Raw genomic sequence first — 19,335 nt, forward strand, 5'->3', positions numbered from 1 at the left:
CAGCAAGAGGACAGCCGTAATTTCAAAGTAAAAACAGCGAGTGGACAGCGGGATATTCCAAGTTTAAAATAGCGAGCAGAGAGCAGGATTTTCACAGTTTAAAACAGCGAGAGGACATCTGGATATTCACAGTTTAAAATAGCGAGAGCACAGCGGGATTTTCTCGATTTAAAACAGCAAAAGGTGAGCAGGATATGCACAGATTAAATATGCGAGAGGAGTGCAGAATTTTTATGGTTTAAAACAGTGAGAGTAGGGCAGGATTTTCACAGTTTAAAACAGCAAGAGGGGAGCTAGATTTTCACAGTTTAAATCAACGTGAGGAGAGCAGGGTTTTCACAGTTTAAAACAGCAAGAGGATAGCTGGATATTCACTGTTTAAAACAGCGAGAGGACAGTGGGATTTTCAGAGTTTAAAACAGCGAGAGGAGAACAGTATATTCACAGGTTAAATATGCGATTGGAGAGCCAGATTTTCACTGTTTAACACAGTGAGAGGACAGCCGGATTTTCACAGTTTAAAACAGCAAGAGGAGAGCAGGGTTTTCACAGTTTAAAACAGCAAGAGGAGAGCAGGATATTCATAGATTAAACATGCGATTGGAGAGCCGGATTTTCAGTGTTTAACACAGTGAGAGGACAGCCGGATTTTCACAGTTTAAAACAACGTGAGGAGAGCAGGGTTTTCACAGTTTAAAACGGTGACAGGAGAGCAGAATATTCATAGTTTAAAATAGCGAGGGGAGAGCAGGATTTTCACAGTTTAAAACAGCGAGAGGACATCTGGATTTTCACAGTTTAAAATAGCGAGCGGAGAGCAGGATATTCACAGTTTAAAACAGCGAGAGGACAGCTGGATTTTTTCAGTTTAAAACACCGAGAGGAGAGCCGGGATTTTCAGAGTTTAAAACAGCGACAGGAGAGCATGATTTTCAGAGTTTATAACAGTGAGAGGAGAGCAGCATTTCTACTGTTTGAAACAGTGAGAGGGGAGCAGGGTTTTCACAGTTTAAAACAGCGAGAGGAGAGCAGGGGTTTCACAGCTTAAAACAGCGAGAGCACAGCGGGATTTTCTCAATTTAAAACAGCAAGAAGAGAGCCGGATATGCACAGATTAAATATGCGAGAGGAGTGCAGAATTTTTATGGTTTAAAACAGCGAGAGGAGGGCAGGATTTTCACTGTTTAACACATCGAGAGAACAGCAGTATTTACACAGTTTAAAACAGCAAGAGGAGAGCAGGATATTTACAGTTTAACACAGCGAGAGTACAGCTATATTTTCACAGTTTAAAACAACGTGAGGAGAGCAGGGTTTTCACAATTTAAAATAGCAAGAGGACAGCGTGATTTTAATAGGTTAAAACAGTGAGGGGAGAGCAGGATTTCGACCGATTAAATATGCGAGAGGAGAGCAGGATTTTCACTGTTTAACATAGCGAGAGGAGAGCAGAATTTTTACTGTTTAACACAGCGAGAGGTCATAGGGAATTTCACAGGTTAAAACAGCGAGACGAGTGCCGATATTTTCACAGTTTATAACAACGAGAGGACAGCTGGAGTTTCACAGTTTAAAACAAAGTGAGGAGAGCAGGATTTTCCCAAATAAAAACAGCGAGAGGAAGGCGGGATTTTCAAAGTTTAAAAGAGCGAGAGTACATCAGGATTTTCACAGTTTAAAACAGCGAGAGTACATCAGGATTTTCACAGTTTAAAATAGCGAGCGGACAGCTGGATCTTTTCAGTTTGAAACAGCAAGTGGTCATCGGAATTTTCACAGTTTAAAATAGCAAGAGGACAGTGGGATTTTCACAGTTTAAAACAGGGAGAGGAGAGCAGGATTTTCACAGTTTCAAAGAACAAAAAGGGGCCGGATTATCACAGTTTAAACCAGCTAGAGGACATCGGGAATTTCACAGTTTAAAACAGCGACAGGACAGCAGGATTTTCACAGTTTAAAATGGCGAGGGGAGAGCAGGATATTCACAGTTTAAAATGGCAAGGGGAGAGCAGGATTTTCACCGTTTAAAATAGCAAGGAGAAGCCGGATTTTCACAGTTTAAAATAGCGAGAGCACAGCGGGATTTTCTCAATTTAAAACAGCAAGAGGAGAGCAGGATATGCACAGATTAAATATGCAAGAGGAGTGCAGAATTTTTATGGTTTAAAACAGTGAGAGGAGGGCAGGATTTTCACTGTTTAACACAGCGAGAGGAGAGCTGGATTTTCACAGTTTAAAACAGCAAGAGGAGAGCACGATTTTCAGAGTTTAGAACAGTGAGAAGAGAGCAGGATTTCTACAGTTTGAAACAGTGAGAGGGTGCAGGGTTTTCACAGTTTAAAACAGCGAGAGGAGAGCAGGGTTTTCACAGTTTAAAACAGCGAGAGCACAGCGGGATTTTCTCAATTTAAAACAGCAAAAGGTGAGCAGGATATGCACAGATTAAATATGCGAGAGGAGTGCAGAATTTTTATGGTTTAAAACAGTGAGAGGAGGGCAGGATTTTCACTGTTTAACACAGCGAGAGGAGAGCTGGATTTTCAGTTTATAACATCGAGAGGAGATACGTCATTTTCACAGTTTAAAACAGCAACAGGAGAGCACGATTTTCAGAGTTTAGAACAGTGAGAAGAGAGCAGGATTTCTACAGTTTGAAACAGTGAGAGGGTGCAGGGTTTTCACAATTTAAAACAGCGAGAGGAGAGCAGGGTTTTCACAGTTTAAAACAGCGAGAGGATGGCAGGGTTTTCACAGTTTAAAACAGCGAGAGCACAGCGGGATTTTCTCAATTTAAAACAGCAAGAGGAGAGCAGGATATTCACAGATTAAATATGCGAGAGGAGTGCAGGATTTGCACTGCTTAAATCAGCGTGAGGAGTGCAGAATTTTTATGGTTTATAAAAGCAAGAGAATAGCCGGATTTTCACTGTTTAACACCGCGCGAGGATAGCTGGATTTTCACAGTTTAAAATAGCGAGAAGAGACCCGGGATTTTCACAGTTTAAAACAACATGAAGAGAGCAGGGTTTTCAATGTTTAACACAGAGAGAGGACAGCAGGAATTTGATAGGTTAAAACAGCGAGAGGACAGCTGGATTTTTTCAGTTTAAAACAGCGAAAGGAGACCCGGGATTTTCACAGTTTAAATAAGATGAAGAGAGCAGGGTTTTCAATGTTTAACACAGAGTGAGGACAGCGGGAATTTCATAGGTTAAAACAGCGAGAGGACAGCTGGATTTTTTCAGTTTAAAACAGCAAGAGGAGAGCCGGGATTTCAGCGTTTAGAACAGTGAGAGGAGAGCAGGATTTCTACAGTTTGAAACAGCGACAGGAGAGCAGGGTTTTCACAGTTTAAAACAGTGAGAGCACAGCGGGATTTTCTCAATTTAAAACAGCAAGAGGAGAGCATGGTTTTCACTGCTTAAATCAGCGAGAGGAGTGCAGAATTTTTATGATTTAAAACTGCAAGAGGAGAGCAAGATTTTCACTGTTTAATGCTGCGAGAGGAGAGCTGGATTTTCACAGTTTAAAACAGCGAGAGGAGAGCCAGGATTTTCACAGTTTAAAACAATGTGAGGAGAGCAGGTTTTTCAATTTTTAACACAGCAAGAGGACAGCCGGAATTTCATAGTAAAAACAGCGAGAGGACAGCGGGATATTCCAAGTTTAAAATAGCGAGCGGAGAGCAGGATATTCACAGTTTAAAATGGCGAGGGGAGAGCAGGATTTTCACAGTTTAAAACAGCGAGAGGACATCTGGATATTCACAGTTTAAAATAGCGAGAGCACAGCGGGACTTTCTCAATTTAAAACAGCAAAATGTGAGCAGGATATGCACAGATTAAATATGTGAGAGGAGTGCAGAATTTTTATGGTTTAAAACAGTGAGAGGAGGGCAGGATTTTCACTGTTTAACACAGCGAGAGGAGAGCTGGATTTTCACAGTTTAAAACAGCAAGAGGAGATACGGCATTTTCACAGTTTAAAACAGCAACAGGAGAGCACGATTTTCAGAGTTTAGAACAGTGAGAAGAGAGCAGGATTTCTACAGTTTGAAACAGTGAGAGGGTGCAGGGTTTTCACAGTTTAAAACAGCGAGAGGAGAGCAGGTTTTTCACAGTTTAAAACAGCGAGAGCACAGCGGGATTTTCTCAATTTAAAACAGCAAGAGGAGAGCAGGATATTCACAGATTAAATATGTGAGAGGAGAGCAGGATTTGCACTGCTTAAATCAGCGAGAGGAGTGCAGAATTTTTATGGTTTAAAACAGCAAGAGAATAGCCGGATTTTCATTGTTTAACACCGTGCGAGGAGAGCTGGATTTTCACAGTTTAAAATAGCGAGAAGAGACCCGGGATTTTCACAGTTTAAAACAACATGAAGAGAGCAGGGTTTTCAATGTTTAACACAGAGAGAGGACAGCGGGAATTTCATAGGTTAAAACAGCGAGAGGACAGCTGGATTTTTTCAGTTTAAAACAGCGAGAGGAGAACCGGGATTTCAGCGTTTAGAACAGTGAGAGGAGAGCAGGATTTCTACAGTTTGAAACAGCGACAGGAGAGCAGGGTTTTCACAGTTTAAAACAGCGAGAGCACAGCGGGATTTTCTCAATTTAAAACAGCAAGAGGAGAGCATGGTTTTCACTGCTTAAATCAGCGAGAGGAGTGCAGAATTTTTATGATTTAAAACTGCAAGAGGAGAGCAAGATTTTCACTGTTTAACGCTGCGAGAGGAGAGCTGGATTTTCACAGTTTAAAACAGCGAGAGGAGAGTCAGGATTTTCACAGTTTAAAACAATGTGAGGAGAGCAGGTTTTTCAATTTTTAACACAGCAAGAGGACAGCCGGAATTTCATAGTAAAAACAGCGAGAGGACAGCGGGATATTCCAAGTTTAAAATAGCGAGCGGAGAGCAGGATATTCACAGTTTAAAATGGCGAGGGGAGAGCAGGATTTTCACAGTTTAAAACAGCGAGAGGACATCTGGATATTCACAGTTTAAAATTGCGGGATTTTCTCAATTTAAAACAGCAAAAGGTGAGCAGGATATGCACAGATTAAATATGCGAGAGGAGTGCAGAATTTTTATTGTTTAAAACAGTGAGAGGAGGGCAGGATTTTCACTGTTTAACACAGCGAGAGGAGAGCTGGATTTTCACAGTTTATAACAGCGAGAGGAGATACGGCATTTTCACATTTTAAAACAGCGACAGAGAGCACGATTTTCAGAGTTTAGAACAGTGAGAAGAGAGCAGGATTTCTACAGTTTGAAACAGTGAGAGGGGAGCAGGGTTTTCACAGTTTAAAACAGCGAGAGGAGAGCAAGGTTGTCACAGTTTAAAACAGCCAGAGCACAGCGGGATTTTCTCAATTTAAAACAGCAAGAGGAGAGCAGGATATTCACAGATTAATTATGTGAGAGGAGTGCAGAATTTTTATGATTTAAAACAGCAAGAGGAGAGCAAGATTTTCAATGTTTAACACTGCAAGAGGAGAGCTGGATTTTCACAGGTTAAAACAGCGAGAGGAGGGCCAGGATTTTCACAGTTTAAAACACTGTGAGGAGAGCAGGTTTTTCAATGTTTAACACAGAAAGAGGAGAGCCGGAATTTCATAGGTAAAAACAGCGAGAGGACAGCGGGATTTTCCAAGTTTGAAACAACGAGAGGAGAGCAGGGTTTTCACAGTTTAAAACGGCGACAGGAGAGCATGATTTTCAGAGTTTATAACAGTGAGAGGAGAGCAGCATTTCTATAGTTTGAAAGAGTGAGAGGGGAGCAGGGTTTTCACAGTTTAAAACAGCGAGAGGAGAGCAGGGGTTTCCCAGTTTAAAAAAGCGAGAGCACAGCAGGATTTTCTCAATTTAAAACAGCAAGAAGAGAGCAGGATATGCAGAGATTAAATATGCGAGAGGAGTGCAGAATTTTTATGGTTTAAAACAGCGAGAGGAGGGCAGGATTTTCACTGTTTAACACAGCGAGAGGACAGCAGTATTTACACAGTTTAAAACAGCAAGAGGAGAGTAGGATATTTACAGTTTAACACAGCGAGAGTACAGCTGTATTTTCACAGTTTAAAACAACGTGAGGAGAGCAGGATTTTCACAATTTAAAACAGCGAGAGGACAGCGTGATTTTAATAGGTTAAAACAGTGCGGGGAGAGCAGGATTTCGACCGATTAAATATGCGAGAGGAGAGCAGGATTTTCACTGTTTAACATAGCGAGAGGAGAGCAGAATCTTTACTGTTTAACACAGCGAGAGGTCATAGGGAATTTCACAGGTTAAAACAGCGAGACGAGTGCCGATATTTTCACAGTTTATAACAACGAGAGGACAGCTGGAGTTTCACAGTTTAAAACAAAGTGAGGAGAGCAGGATTTCCCAGTTAAAAACAGTGAGAGGAAGGCGGGATTTTCAAAGTTTAAAAGAGCGAGAGTACATCAGGATTTTCACAGTTTAAAACAGCGAGAGTACATCAGGATTTTCACAGTTTAAAATAGCGAGCGGACAGCTGGATCTTTTCAGTTTAAAACAGCAAGAGGTCATCGGGATTTTCACAGTTTAAAATAGCGAGAGGACAGTGGGATTTTCACAGTTTAAAACAGGGAGAGGAGAGCAGGATTTTCACAGTTTAAAATGGCGAGGGGAGAGCAGGATATTCATAGATTAAACATGCGATTGGAGAGCTGGATTTTCAGCGTTTAACACAGTGAGAGGACAGCCGGATTTTCACACTTTAAAACAACGTGAGGAGAGGAGGGTTTTCACAGTTTAAAATGGCGACAGGAGAGCAGGATATTCACAGTTTAAAATAACGAGGGGAGAGCAGGGTTTTCACAGTTTAAAACAGTGAGAAGAGAGCAGGGTTTTCACAGTTTAAAACAGCGAGAGGACATCTGGATTTTCACAGTTTAAAATAGCGAGCGGAGAGCAGGATATTCACAGTTGAAAACAGCGAGAGGACAGCTGGATTTTTTCAGTTTAAAACACCGAGAGGAGAGCCGGGATTTTCAGAGTTTAAAACAGCAACAGGAGAGCATGATTTTCAGAGTTTATAACAGTGAGAGGAGAGCAGCATTTCTACAGTTTGAAGCAGTGAGAGGGGTGCAGGGTTTTCACAGTTTAAAACAGCGAGAGGAGAGCAGGGGTTTCACAGTTTAAAACAGCGAGAGCACAGCGGGATTTTCTCAATTTAAAACAGCAAGAAGAGAGCAGGATATGCACAGATTAAATATGCGAGAGGAGTGCAGAATTTTTATGGTTTAAAACAGCGAGAGGAGGGCAGGATTTTCACTGTTTAACACAGCGAGAGGACAGCCAGGTTTTCACAGTTTAAAACATCGAGAGGACAGCAGTATTTACACAGTTTAAAACAGCAAGAGGAGAGCAGGATATTCACAGTTTAACACAGCGAAAGTACAGCTGTATTTTCACAGTTTAAAACAACGTGAGGAGAGCAGGGTTTTCACAATTTAAAACAGCGAGAGGACAGCGTGATTTTAATAGGTTAAAACAGTGCGGGGAGAGCAGGATTTCGACCGATTAAGTATGCGAGAGGAGAGAAGATTTTCACTGTTTAACATAGCGAGAGTAGAGCAGAATTTTTACTGTTTAACACAGCGCGAGGTCATTGGGAATTTCACAGGTTAAAACAGCGAGACGAGTGCCGATATTTTCACAGTTTATAACAACGAGAGGACAGCTGGAGTTTCACAGTTTAAAACAAAGTGAGGAGAGCAGGATTTTCCCAGTTAAAAACAGCGAGAGGAAGGCGGGATTTTCAAAGTTTAAAAGAGCGAGAGTACATCAGGATTTTCACAGTTTAAAACAGCAAGAGTACATCAGGATTTTCACAGTTTAAAATAGCGAGCGGACAGCTGGATCTTTTCAGTTTAAAACAGCAAGAGGTCATCGGGATTTTCACAGTTTAAAATAGCGAGAGGACAGTGGGATTTTTACAGTTTAAAACAGGGAGAGGAGAGCAGGATTTTCTCAGTTTCAAAGAACAAAAAGCGGCCGGATTATCACAGTTTAAACCAGCTAGAGGACATAGGGAATTTCACAGTTTAAAACAGCGACAGGACAGCAGGATTTTCACAGTTTCAAAGAACAAAAAGGGGCCGGATTATCACAGTTTAAACCAGCTAGAGGACAGCGGGAATTTCACAGTTTAAAACAGCGACAGGACAGCAGGATTTTCACAGTTTAAAATGGCGAGGGGAGAGCAGGATATTCACAGTTTAAAATGGTGAGGGGAGAGCAGGATTTTCACCGTTTAAAATAGCAAGGAGATGCCGGATTTTCACAGTTTAAAATAGCGAGAGCACAGCGGGATTTTCTCAATTTAAAACAGCAAGAGGAGAGCAGGATATGCACAGATTAAATATGCGAGAAGCGTGCAGAATTTTTATGGTTTAAAACAGTGAGAGGAGAGCTGGATTTTCACAGTTTATAACAGCGAGAGGAGATACGGCATTTTCACAGTTTAAAACAGCAACAGGAGAGCACGATTTTCAGAGTTTAGAACAGTGAGAAGAGAGCAGGATTTCTACAGTTTGAAACAGTGAGAGGGTGCAGGGTTTTCACAGTTTAAAACAGCGAGAGGAGAGCAGGGTTTTCACAGTTTAAAACAGCGAGAGCACAGCGGGATTTTCTCAATTTAAAACAGCAAGAGGAGAGCAGGATATTCACAGATTAAATATGCGAGAGGAGTGCAGGATTTGCACTGCTTAAATCAGCGAGAGGAGTGCAGAATTTTTATGGTTTAAAACAGCAAGAGAATAGCCGGATTTTCATTGTTTAACACCGCGCGAGGAGAGTTGGATTTTCACAGTTTAAAATAGCGAGAAGAGACCCGGGATTTTCACAGTTTAAAACAACGTGAAGAGAGCAGGGTTTTCAATGTTTAACACAGAGAGAGGACAGCGGGAATTTCATAGGTTAAAACAGCGAGAGGACAGCTGGATTTTTTCAGTTTAAAACAGCGAGAGGAGAGCCGGGATTTCAGCGTTTAGAACAGTGAGAGGAGAGCAGGATTTCTACAGTTTGAAACAGCGACAGGAGAGCAGGGTTTTCACAGTTTAAAACAGTGAGAGCACAGCGGGATTTTCTCAATTTAAAACAGCAAGAGGAGAGCATGGTTTTCACTGCTTAAATCAGCGAGAGGAGTGCAGAATTTTTATGATTTAAAACAGCAAGAGGAGAGCAAGATTTTCACTGTTTAACGCTGCGAGAGGAGAGCTGGATTTTCACAGTTTAAAACAGCGAGAGGAGAGCCAGGATTTTCACAGTTTAAAACAATGTGAGGAGAGCAGGTTTTTCAATTTTTAACACAGCAAGAGGACAGCCGGAATTTCATAGTAAAAACAGCGAGAGGACAGCGGGATATTCCAAGTTATAAATAGCGAGCGGAGAGCAGGATATTCACAGTTTAAAATGGCGAGGGGAGAGCAGGGTTTTCACAGTTTAAAACAGCGAGAGGACATCTGGATATTCACAGTTTAAAATAGCGAGAGAACAGCGGGATTTTCTCGATTTAAAACAGCAAAAGGTGAGCAGGATATTCACAGATTAAATATGTGAGAGGAGTGCAGAATTTTTATGGTTTAAAACAGTGAGAGTAGGGCAGGATTTTCACAGTTTAAAACAGCAAGAGGGGAGCTAGATTTTCACAGTTTAAATCAACGTGAGGAGAGCAGGGTTTTCACAGTTTAAAAGAGCAAGAGGATAGCTGGATATTCACTGTTTAAAACAGCGAGAGGACAGTGGGATTTTCAGAGTTTAAAACAGCAGGAGGAGAGCAGTATATTCACAGGTTAAATATGCAATTGGAGAGCCAGATTTTCAGCGTTTAACACAGTGAGAGGACAGCCGGATTTTCACAGTTTAAAACAGCAAGAGGAGAGCAGGATATTCATAGATTAAACATGCGATTGGAGAGCCTGATTTTCAGCGTTTAACACAGTGAGAGGACAGCCGGATTTTCACAGTTTAAAACAACGTGAGGAGAGCAGGGTTTTCACAGATTAAAAGGGCGACAGGAGAGCAGGATTTTCACAATTTACAATAGCGAGGGGAGAGCAGGATTTTCACAGTTTAAAACAGCGAGAAGAGAGCAGGGTTTTCACAGTTTAAAACAGCAAGAGGACATCTGGATTTTCACAGTTTAAAATAGCGAGCGGAGAGCAGGATATTCACAGTTTAAAACAGCGAGAGGACAGCTGGATTTTTTCAGTTTAAAACACCGAGAGGAGAGCCGGGATTTTCAGAGTTTAAAACAGCGACAGGAGAGCATGATTTTCAGAGTTTATAACAGTGAGAGGAGAGCAGCATTTCTACTGTTTGAAACAGTGAGAGGGGAGCAGGGTTTTCACAGTTTAAAACAGCGAGAGGAGAGCAGGGGTTTCACAGCTTAAAACAGCGAGAGCACAGCGGGATTTTCTCAATTTAAAACAGCAAGAAGAGAGCCGGATATGCACAGATTAAATATGCGAGAGGAGTGAAGAATTTTTATGGTTTAAAACAGCGAGAGGAGGGCAGGATTTTCACTGTTTAACACATCGAGAGGAGAGCAGTATTTACACAGTTTAAAACAGCAAGAGGAGAGTAGGATATTTACAGTTTAAAACAGCGAGAGTACAGCTATATTTTCACAGTTTAAAACAACGTGAGGAGAGCAGGGTTTTCACAATTTAAAATAGCGAGAGGACAGCGTGATTTTAATAGGTTAAAACAGTGAGGGGAGAGCAGGATTTCGACCGATTAAATATGCGAGAGGAGAGCAGGATTTTCACTGTTTAACATAGCGAGAGGAGAGCAGAATCTTTACTGTTTAACACAGCGAGAGGTCATAGGGAATTTCACAGGTTAAAACAGCGAGACGAGTGCCGATATTTTCACAGTTTATAACAACGAGAGGACAGCTGGAGTTTCACAGTTTAAAACAAAGTGAGGAGAGCAGGATTTTCCCAAATAAAAACAGCGAGAGGAAGGCGGGATTTTCAAAGTTTAAAAGAGCGAGAGTACATCAGGATTTTCAGTTTAAAACAGCGAGAGTACATCAGGATTTTCACAGTTTAAAATAGCGAGCGGACAGCTGGATCTTTTCAGTTTGAAACAGCAAGTGGTCATCGGAATTTTCACAGTTTAAAATAGCGAGAGGACAGTGGGATTTTCACAGTTTAAAACAGGGAGAGGAGAGCAGGATTTTCACAGTTTCAAAGAACAAAAAGGGGCCGGATTAGCACAGTTTAAACCAGCTAGAGGACATCGGGAATTTCACAGTTTAAAACAGCGACAGGACAGCAGGATTTTCACAGTTTAAAATGGCGAGGGGAGAGCAGGATATTCACAGTTTAAAATGGCGAGGGGAGAGCAGGATTTTCACCGTTTAAAATAGCAAGGAGATGCCGGATTTTCACAGTTTAAAATAGCGAGAGCACAGCGGGATTTTCTCAATTTAAAACAGCAAGAGGAGAGCAGGATATGCACAGATTAAATATGCGAGAGGAGTGCAGAATTTTTATGGTTTAAAACAGTGAGAGGAGGGCAGGATTTTCACTGTTTAACACAGCGAGAGGAGAGCTGGATTTTCACAGTTTATAACAGCGAGAGGAGATACGGCATTTTCACAGTTTAAAACAGCAACAGGAGAGCACGATTTTCAGAGTTTAGAACAGTGAGAAGAGAGCAGGATTTCTACAGTTTGAAACAGTGAGAGGGTGCAGGGTTTTCACAGTTTAAAACCGAGAGGAGAGCAGGGTTTTCACAGTTTAAAACAGCGAGAGCACAGCGGGATTTTCTCAATTTAAAACAGCAAGAGGACAGCAGGATATTCACAAATTAAATATGTGAGAGGAGTGCAGGATTTGCACTGCTTAAATCAGCGAGAGGAGTGCAGAATTTTTATGGTTTAAAACAGCAAGAGAATAGCCGGATTTTCACTGTTTAACACCGCGCGAGGAGAGCTGGATTTTCTCAGTTTAAAATATCGAGAAGAGACCCGGGATTTTCACAGTTTAAAACAACATGAAGAGAGCAGGGTTTTCAATGTTTAACACAGAGAGAGGACAGCGGGAATTTCATAGGTTAAAACAGCGAGAGGACAGCTGGATTTTTTCAGTTTAAAACAGCGAGAGGAGAGCCGGGATTTCAGCGTTTAGAACAGTGAGAGGAGAGCAGGATTTCTACAGTTTGAAACAGCGACAGGAGAGCAGGGTTTTCACAGTTTAAAACAGCGAGAGCACAGCGGGATTTTCTCAATTTAAAACAGCAAGAGGAGAGCATGGTTTTCACTGCTTAAATCAGCGAGAGGAGTGCAGAATTTTTATGATTTAAAACAGCAAGAGGAGAGCAAGATTTTCACTGTTTAACGCTGCGAGAGGAGAGCTGGATTTTCACAGTTTAAAACAGCGAGAGGAGAGCCAGGATTTTTACAGTTTAAAACAATGTGAGGAGAGCAGGTTTTTCAATTTTTAACACAGCAAGAGGACAGCCGGAATTTCATAGTAAAAACAGCGAGAGGACATCTGGATATTCACAGTTTAAAATAGCGAGAGCACAGCAGGATTTTCTCGATTTAAAACAGCAAAAGGTGAGCAGGATATGCACAGATTAAATATGTGAGAGGAGTGCAGAATTTTTATGGTTTAAAACAGTGAGAGGAGGGCAGGATTTTCACTGTTTAACCCAGCGAGAGGAGAGCTGGATTTTCAGTTTATAACATCGAGAGGAGATACGTCATTTTCACAGTTTAAAACAGCAACAGGAGAGCACGATTTTCAGAGTTTAGAACAGTGAGAAGAGAGCAGGATTTCTACAGTTTGAAACAGTGAGAGGAGAGCAGGGTTTTCACAGTTTAAAACAGCGAGAGGAGAGCAGGGTTTTCACAGTTTAAAACAGCAAGAGGATGGCAGGTTTTTCACAGTTTAAAACAGCGAGAGGAGAGCAGGGTTTTCACAGTTTAAAACAGCGAGAGCACAGCGGGATTTTCTCAATTTAAAACAGCAAGAGGAGAGCAGGATATTCACAGATTAAATATGCGAGAGGAGTGCAGGATTTGCACTGCTTAAATCAGCGTGAGGAGTGCAGAATTTTTATGGTTTAAAACAGCAAGAGAATAGCCGGATTTTCACTGTTTAACACCGCGCGAGGATAGCTGGATTTTCACAGTTTAAAATAGCGAGAAGAGACCCGGGATTTTCACAGTTTAAAACAACATGAAGAGAGCAGGGTTTTCAATGTTTAACACAGAGAGAGGACAGCAGGATTTTGATAGGTTAAAACAGTGAGAGGACAGCTGGATTTTTTCAGTTTAAAACAGCGAAAGGAGACCCGGGATTTTCACAGTTTAAAACAAGATGAAGAGAGCAGGGTTTTCAATGTTTAACACAGAGAGAGGACAGCGGGAATTTCATAGGTTAAAACAGCGAGAGGACAGCTGGATTTTTTCAGTTTAAAACAGCGAGAGGAGAGCCGGGATTTCAGCGTTTAGAACAGTGAGAGGAGAGCAGGATTTCTACAGTTTGAAACAGCGACAGGAGAGCAGGTTTTTCACAGTTTAAAACAGCGAGAGCACAGCGGGATTTTCTCAATTTAAAACAGCAAGAGGAGAGCATGGTTTTCACTGCTTAAATCAGCGAGAGGAGTGCAGAATTTTTATGATTTAAAACAGCAAGAGGAGAGCAAGATTTTCACTGTTTAATGCTGCGAGAGGAGAGCTGGATTTTCACAGTTTAAAACAGCGAGAGGAGAGCCAGGATTTTCACAGTTTAAAACAATGTGAGGAGAGCAGGTTTTTCAATTTTTAACACAGCAAGAGGACAGCCGGAATTTCATAGTAAAAACAGCGAGAGGACAGCGGGATATTCCAAGTTTAAAATAGCGAGCGGAGAGCAGGATATTCACAGTTTAAAATGGCGAGGGGAGAGCAGGATTTTCACAGTTTAAAACAGCGAGAGGACATCTGGATATTCACAGTTTAAAATAGCGAGAGCACAGCGGGATTTTCTCGATTTAAAACAGCAAGAGGAGAGCAGGATATTCACAGATTAATTATGTGAGAGGAGTGCAGAGTTTTTATGATTTAAAACAGCAAGAGGAGAGCAAGATTTTCACTGTTTAACACTGCGAGAGGAGAGCTGGATTTTCACAGTTTAAAACAGCGAGAGGAGGGCCAGGATTTTCACAGTTTAAAACACTGTGAGGAGAGCTGGTTTTTCAATGTTTAACACATCAAGAGGAGAGCCGGAATTTCATAGGTAAAAGCAGCGAGAGGACAGCGGGATTTTCCAAGTTTGAAACAACGAGAGGAGAGCAGGGTTTTCACAGTTTAAAACGGCGACAGGAGAGCAGGATTTTCACAGTGTAAAACAGCAAGAGGGGAGCTAGATTTTCACAGTTTAAATCAACGTGAGGAGAGCAGGGTTTTCACAGTTTAAAACAGCAAGAGGATAGCTGGATATTCACTGTTTAAAACAGCGAGAGGACAGTGGGATTTTCAGAGTTTAAAACAGCAGGAGGAGAGCAGTATATCCACAGGTTAAATATGCGATTGGAGAGCCAGATTTTCAGTGTTTAACACAGTGAGAGGACAGCCGGATTTTCACAGTTTAAAACAGCAAGAGGAGAGCAGGATATTCATAGATTAAACATGCGATTGGAGACCCAGCTTTTCAGTGTTTAACACAGTGAGAGGACAGCCGGATTTTCACAGTTTAAAACAACGTGAGGAGAGCAGGGTTTTCACAGTTTAAAATAGCGAGGGGAGAGCAGGATTTTCACAGTTTAAAACAGCGAGAGCACAGCGGGATTTTCTCAATTTAAAACAGCAAGAAGAGAGCAGGATATGCACAGATTAAATATGGGAGAGGAATGAAGAATTTTTATGGTTTAAAACAGCGAGAGGAGGGCAGGATTTTCACTGTTTAACACAGCGAGAGGACAGCCGGATTTTCACAGCTTAAAACATCGAGAGGACAGCAGTATTTACATAGTTTAAAACAGCAAGAGGAGAGCAGGATATTCACAGTTTAACACAGCGAGAGTACAGCTGTATTTTCACATTTTAAAACAACATGAGGAGAGCAGGATTTTCACAATTTAAAACAGCGAGAGGACAGCGTGATTTTAATAGGTTAAAACAGTGCGGGGAGAGCAGGATTTCGACCGATTAAGTATGCGAGAGGAGAGAAGATTTTCACTGTTTAACATAGCGAGAGGAGAGCACAATTTTTACTGTTTAACACAGCGAGAGGTCATAGGGAATTTCACAGGTTAAAACAGCGAGACGTGTGCCGATATTTTCACAGTTTATAACAACGAGAGGACAGCTGGAGTTTCACAGTTTAAAACAAAGTGAGGAGAGCAGGATTTTCCCAGTTAAAAACAGCGAGAGGAAGGCGGGATTTTCAAAGTTTAAAAGAGCGAGAGTACATCAGGATTTTCACAGTTTAAAATAGCGAGCGGACAGCTGGATCTTTTCAGTTTAAAACAGGGAGAGGAGAGCAGGATTTTCTCAGTTTCAAAGAACAAAAAGGGGCCGGATTATCACAGTTTAAACCAGCTAGAGGACAGCGGGAATTTCACAGTTTAAAACAGCGACAGGACAGCAGGATTTTCACAGTTTAAAATGGCGAGGGGAGAGCAGGATATTCACAGTTTAAAATGGCGAGGGGAGAGCAGGATTTTCACCGTGTAAAATAGCAAGGAGATGCCGGATTCTCACAGTTTAAAATAGCGAGAGCACAGCGGGATTTTCTCAATTTAAAACAGCAAGAGGAGAGCAGGATATGCACAGATTAAATATGCGAGAGGCGTGCAGAATTTTTATGGTTTAAAACAGTGAGAGGAGTGCAGGATTTTCACTGTTTAACACAGCGAGAGGAGAGCTGGATTTTCACAGTTTATAACAGCGAGAGGAGATACGGCATTTTCACAGTTTAAAACAGCAACAGGAGAGCACGATTTTCAGAGTTTAGAACAGTGAGAAGAGAGCAGGATTTCTACAGTTTGAAACAGTGAGAGGGTGCAGGGTTTTCACAGTTTAAAACAGCGAGAGGAGAGCAGGGTTTTCACAGTTTAAAACAGCGAGAGCACAGCGGGATTTTCTCAATTTAAAACAGCAAGAGGAGAGCAGGATATTCACAGATTAAATATGCGAGAGGAGAGCAGGATTTGCACTGCTTAAATCAGCGAGAGGAGTGCAGAATTTTTATGGTTTAAAACAGCAAGAGAATAGCCGGATTTTCACTGTTTAACACCGCGCGAGGAGAGCTGGATTTTCACAGTTTAAAATAGCGAGAAGAGACCCGGGATTTTCACAGTTTAAAACAACATGAAGAGAGCAGGGTTTTCAATGTTTAACACAGAGAGAGGACAGCGGGAATTTCATAGGTTAAAACAGCGAGAGGACAGCTGGATTTTTTCAGTTTAAAACAGCGAGAGGAGAGCCGGGATTTCAGCGTTTAGAACAGTGAGAGGAGAGCAGGATTTCTAGAGTTTGAAACAGCGACAGGAGAGCAGGGTTTTCACAGTTTAAAACAGCGAGAGCGCAGCGGGATTTTCTCAATTTAAACAGCAAGAGGAGAGCATGGTTTTCACTGCTTAAATCAGCGAGAGGAGTGCAGAATTTTTATGATTTAAAACAGCAAGAGGAGAGTAAGATTTTCACTGTTTAACGCTGCGAGCGGAGAGCAAGATTTTCACGGTTTAAAACAGCGAGAGGAGAGTCAGGATTTTCACAGTTTAAAACAATGTGAGGAGAGCAGGTTTTTCAATTTTTAACACAGCAAGAGGACAGCCGGAATTTCAAAGTAAAAACAGCGAGAGCACAGCTGGATATTCCAAGTTTAAAATAGCGAGCAGAGAGCAGGATATTCTCAGTTTAAAATGGCGAGGGGAGAGCAGGATTTTCACAGTTTAAAACAGCGAGAGGACATCTGGATATTCACAGTTTAAAATAGCGAGAGCACAGCGGGACTTTCTCAATTTAAAACAGCAAAATGTGAGCAGGATATGCACAGATTAAATATGTGAGAGGAGTGCAGAATTTTTATGGTTTAAAACAGTGAGAGGAGGGCAGGATTTTCACTGTTTAACACAGCGAGAGGAGAGCTGGATTTTCACAGTTTAAAACAGCAAGAGGAGAGCACGATTTTCAGAGTTTAGAACAGTGAGAAGAGAGCAGGATTTCTACAGTTTGAAACAGTGAGAGGGTGCAGGGTTTTCACAGTTTAAAACAGCGAGAGGAGAGCAGGTTTTTCACAGTTTAAAACAGCGAGAGCACAGCGGGATTTTCTCAATTTAAAACAGCAAGAGGAGAGCAGGATATTCACAGATTAAATATGCGAGAGGAGAGCAGGATTTGCACTGCTTAAATCAGCGAGAGGAGTGCAGAATTTTTATGGTTTAAAACAGCAAGAGAATAGCCGGATTTTCATTGTTTAACACCGTGCGAGGAGAGCTGGATTTTCACAGTTTAAAATAGCGAGAAGAGACCCGGGATTTTCACAGTTTAAAACAACATGAAGAGAGCAGGGTTTTCAATGTTTAACACAGAGAGAGGACAGCGGGAATTTCATAGGTTAAAACAGCGAGAGGACAGCTGGATTTTTTCAGTTTAAAACAGCGAGAGGAGAACCGGGATTTCAGCGTTTAGAACAGTGAGAGGAGAGCAGGATTTCTACAGTTTGAAACAGCGACAGGAGAGCAGGGTTTTCACAGTTTAAAACAGCGAGAGCACAGCGGGATTTTCTCAATTTAAAACAGCAAGAGGAGAGCATGGTTTTCACTGCTTAAATCAGCGAGAGGAGTGCAGAATTTTTATGATTTAAAACTGCAAGAGGAGAGCAATATTTTCACTGTTTAACGCTGCGAGAGGAGAGCTGGATTTTCACAGTTTAAAACAGCGAGAGGAGAGTCAGGATTTTCACAGTTTAAAACAATGTGAGGAGAGCAGGTTTTTCAATTTTTAACACAGCAAGAGGACAGCCGGAATTTCATAGTAAAAACAGCGAGAGGACAGCGGGATATTCCAAGTTTAAAATAGCGAGCGGAGAGCAGGATATTCACAGTTTAAAATGGCGAGGGGAGAGCAGGATTTTCACAGTTTAAAACAGCGAGAGGACATCTGGATATTCACAGTTTAAAATTGCGGGATTTTCTCAATTTAAAACAGCAAAAGGTGAGCAGGATATGCACAGATTAAATATGCGAGAGGAGTGCAGAATTTTTATTGTTTAAAACAGTGAGAGGAGGGCAGGATTTTCACTGTTTAACACAGCGAGAGGAGAGCTGGATTTTCACAGTTTATAACAGCGAGAGGAGATACGGCATTTTCACATTTTAAAACAGCGACAGAGAGCACGATTTTCAGAGTTTAGAACAGTGAGAAGAGAGCAGGATTTCTACAGTTTGAAACAGTGAGAAGGGAGCAGGGTTTTCACAGTTTAAAACAGCGAGAGGAGAGCAAGGTTGTCACAGTTTAAAACAGCCAGAGCACAGCGGGATTTTCTCAATTTAAAACAGCAAGAGGAGAGCAGGATATTCACAGATTAATTATGTGAGAGGAGTGCAGAATTTTTATGATTTAAAACAGCAAGAGGAGAGCAAGATTTTCAATGTTTAACACTGCGAGAGGAGAGCTGGATTTTCACAGGTTAAAACAGCGAGAGGAGGGCCAGGATTTTCACAGTTTAAAACACTGTGAGGAGAGCAGGTTTTTCAATGTTTAACACAGAAAGAGGAGAGCCGGAATTTCATAGGTAAAAACAGCGAGAGGACAGCGGGATTTTCCAAGTTTGAAACAACGAGAGGAGAGCAGGGTTTTCACAGTTTAAAACGGCGACAGGAGAGCAGGATTTTCACAGTGTAAAACAGCAAGAGGGGAGCTAGATTTTCACAGTTTAAATCAACGTGAGGAGAGCAGGGTTTTCACAGTTTAAAAGAGCAAGAGGATAGCTGGATATTCACTGTTTAAAACAGCGAGAGGACAGTGGGATTTTCAGAGTTTAAAACAGCAGGAGGAGAGCAGTATATTCACAGGTTAAATATGCGATTGGAGAGCCAGATTTTCAGCGTTTAACACAGTGAGAGGACAGCCGGATTTTCACAGTTTAAAACAGCAAGAGGAGAGCAGGATATTCATAGATTAAACATGCGATTGGAGAGTCGGATTTTCAGCGTTTAACACAGTGAGAGGACAGCCGGATTTTCACACTTTAAAACAATGTGAGGAGAGCAGGGTTTTCACAGTTTAAAATGGCGACGGGAGAGCAGGATATTCACAGTTTAAAATAGCGAGGGGAGAGCAGGATTTTCACAGTTTAAAACAGCGA

The sequence above is a fragment of the Carcharodon carcharias genome, chromosome 16 (genome assembly GCF_017639515.1).
Source record: "Carcharodon carcharias isolate sCarCar2 chromosome 16, sCarCar2.pri, whole genome shotgun sequence".
Lineage (NCBI taxonomy): Eukaryota > Metazoa > Chordata > Chondrichthyes > Lamniformes > Lamnidae > Carcharodon > Carcharodon carcharias.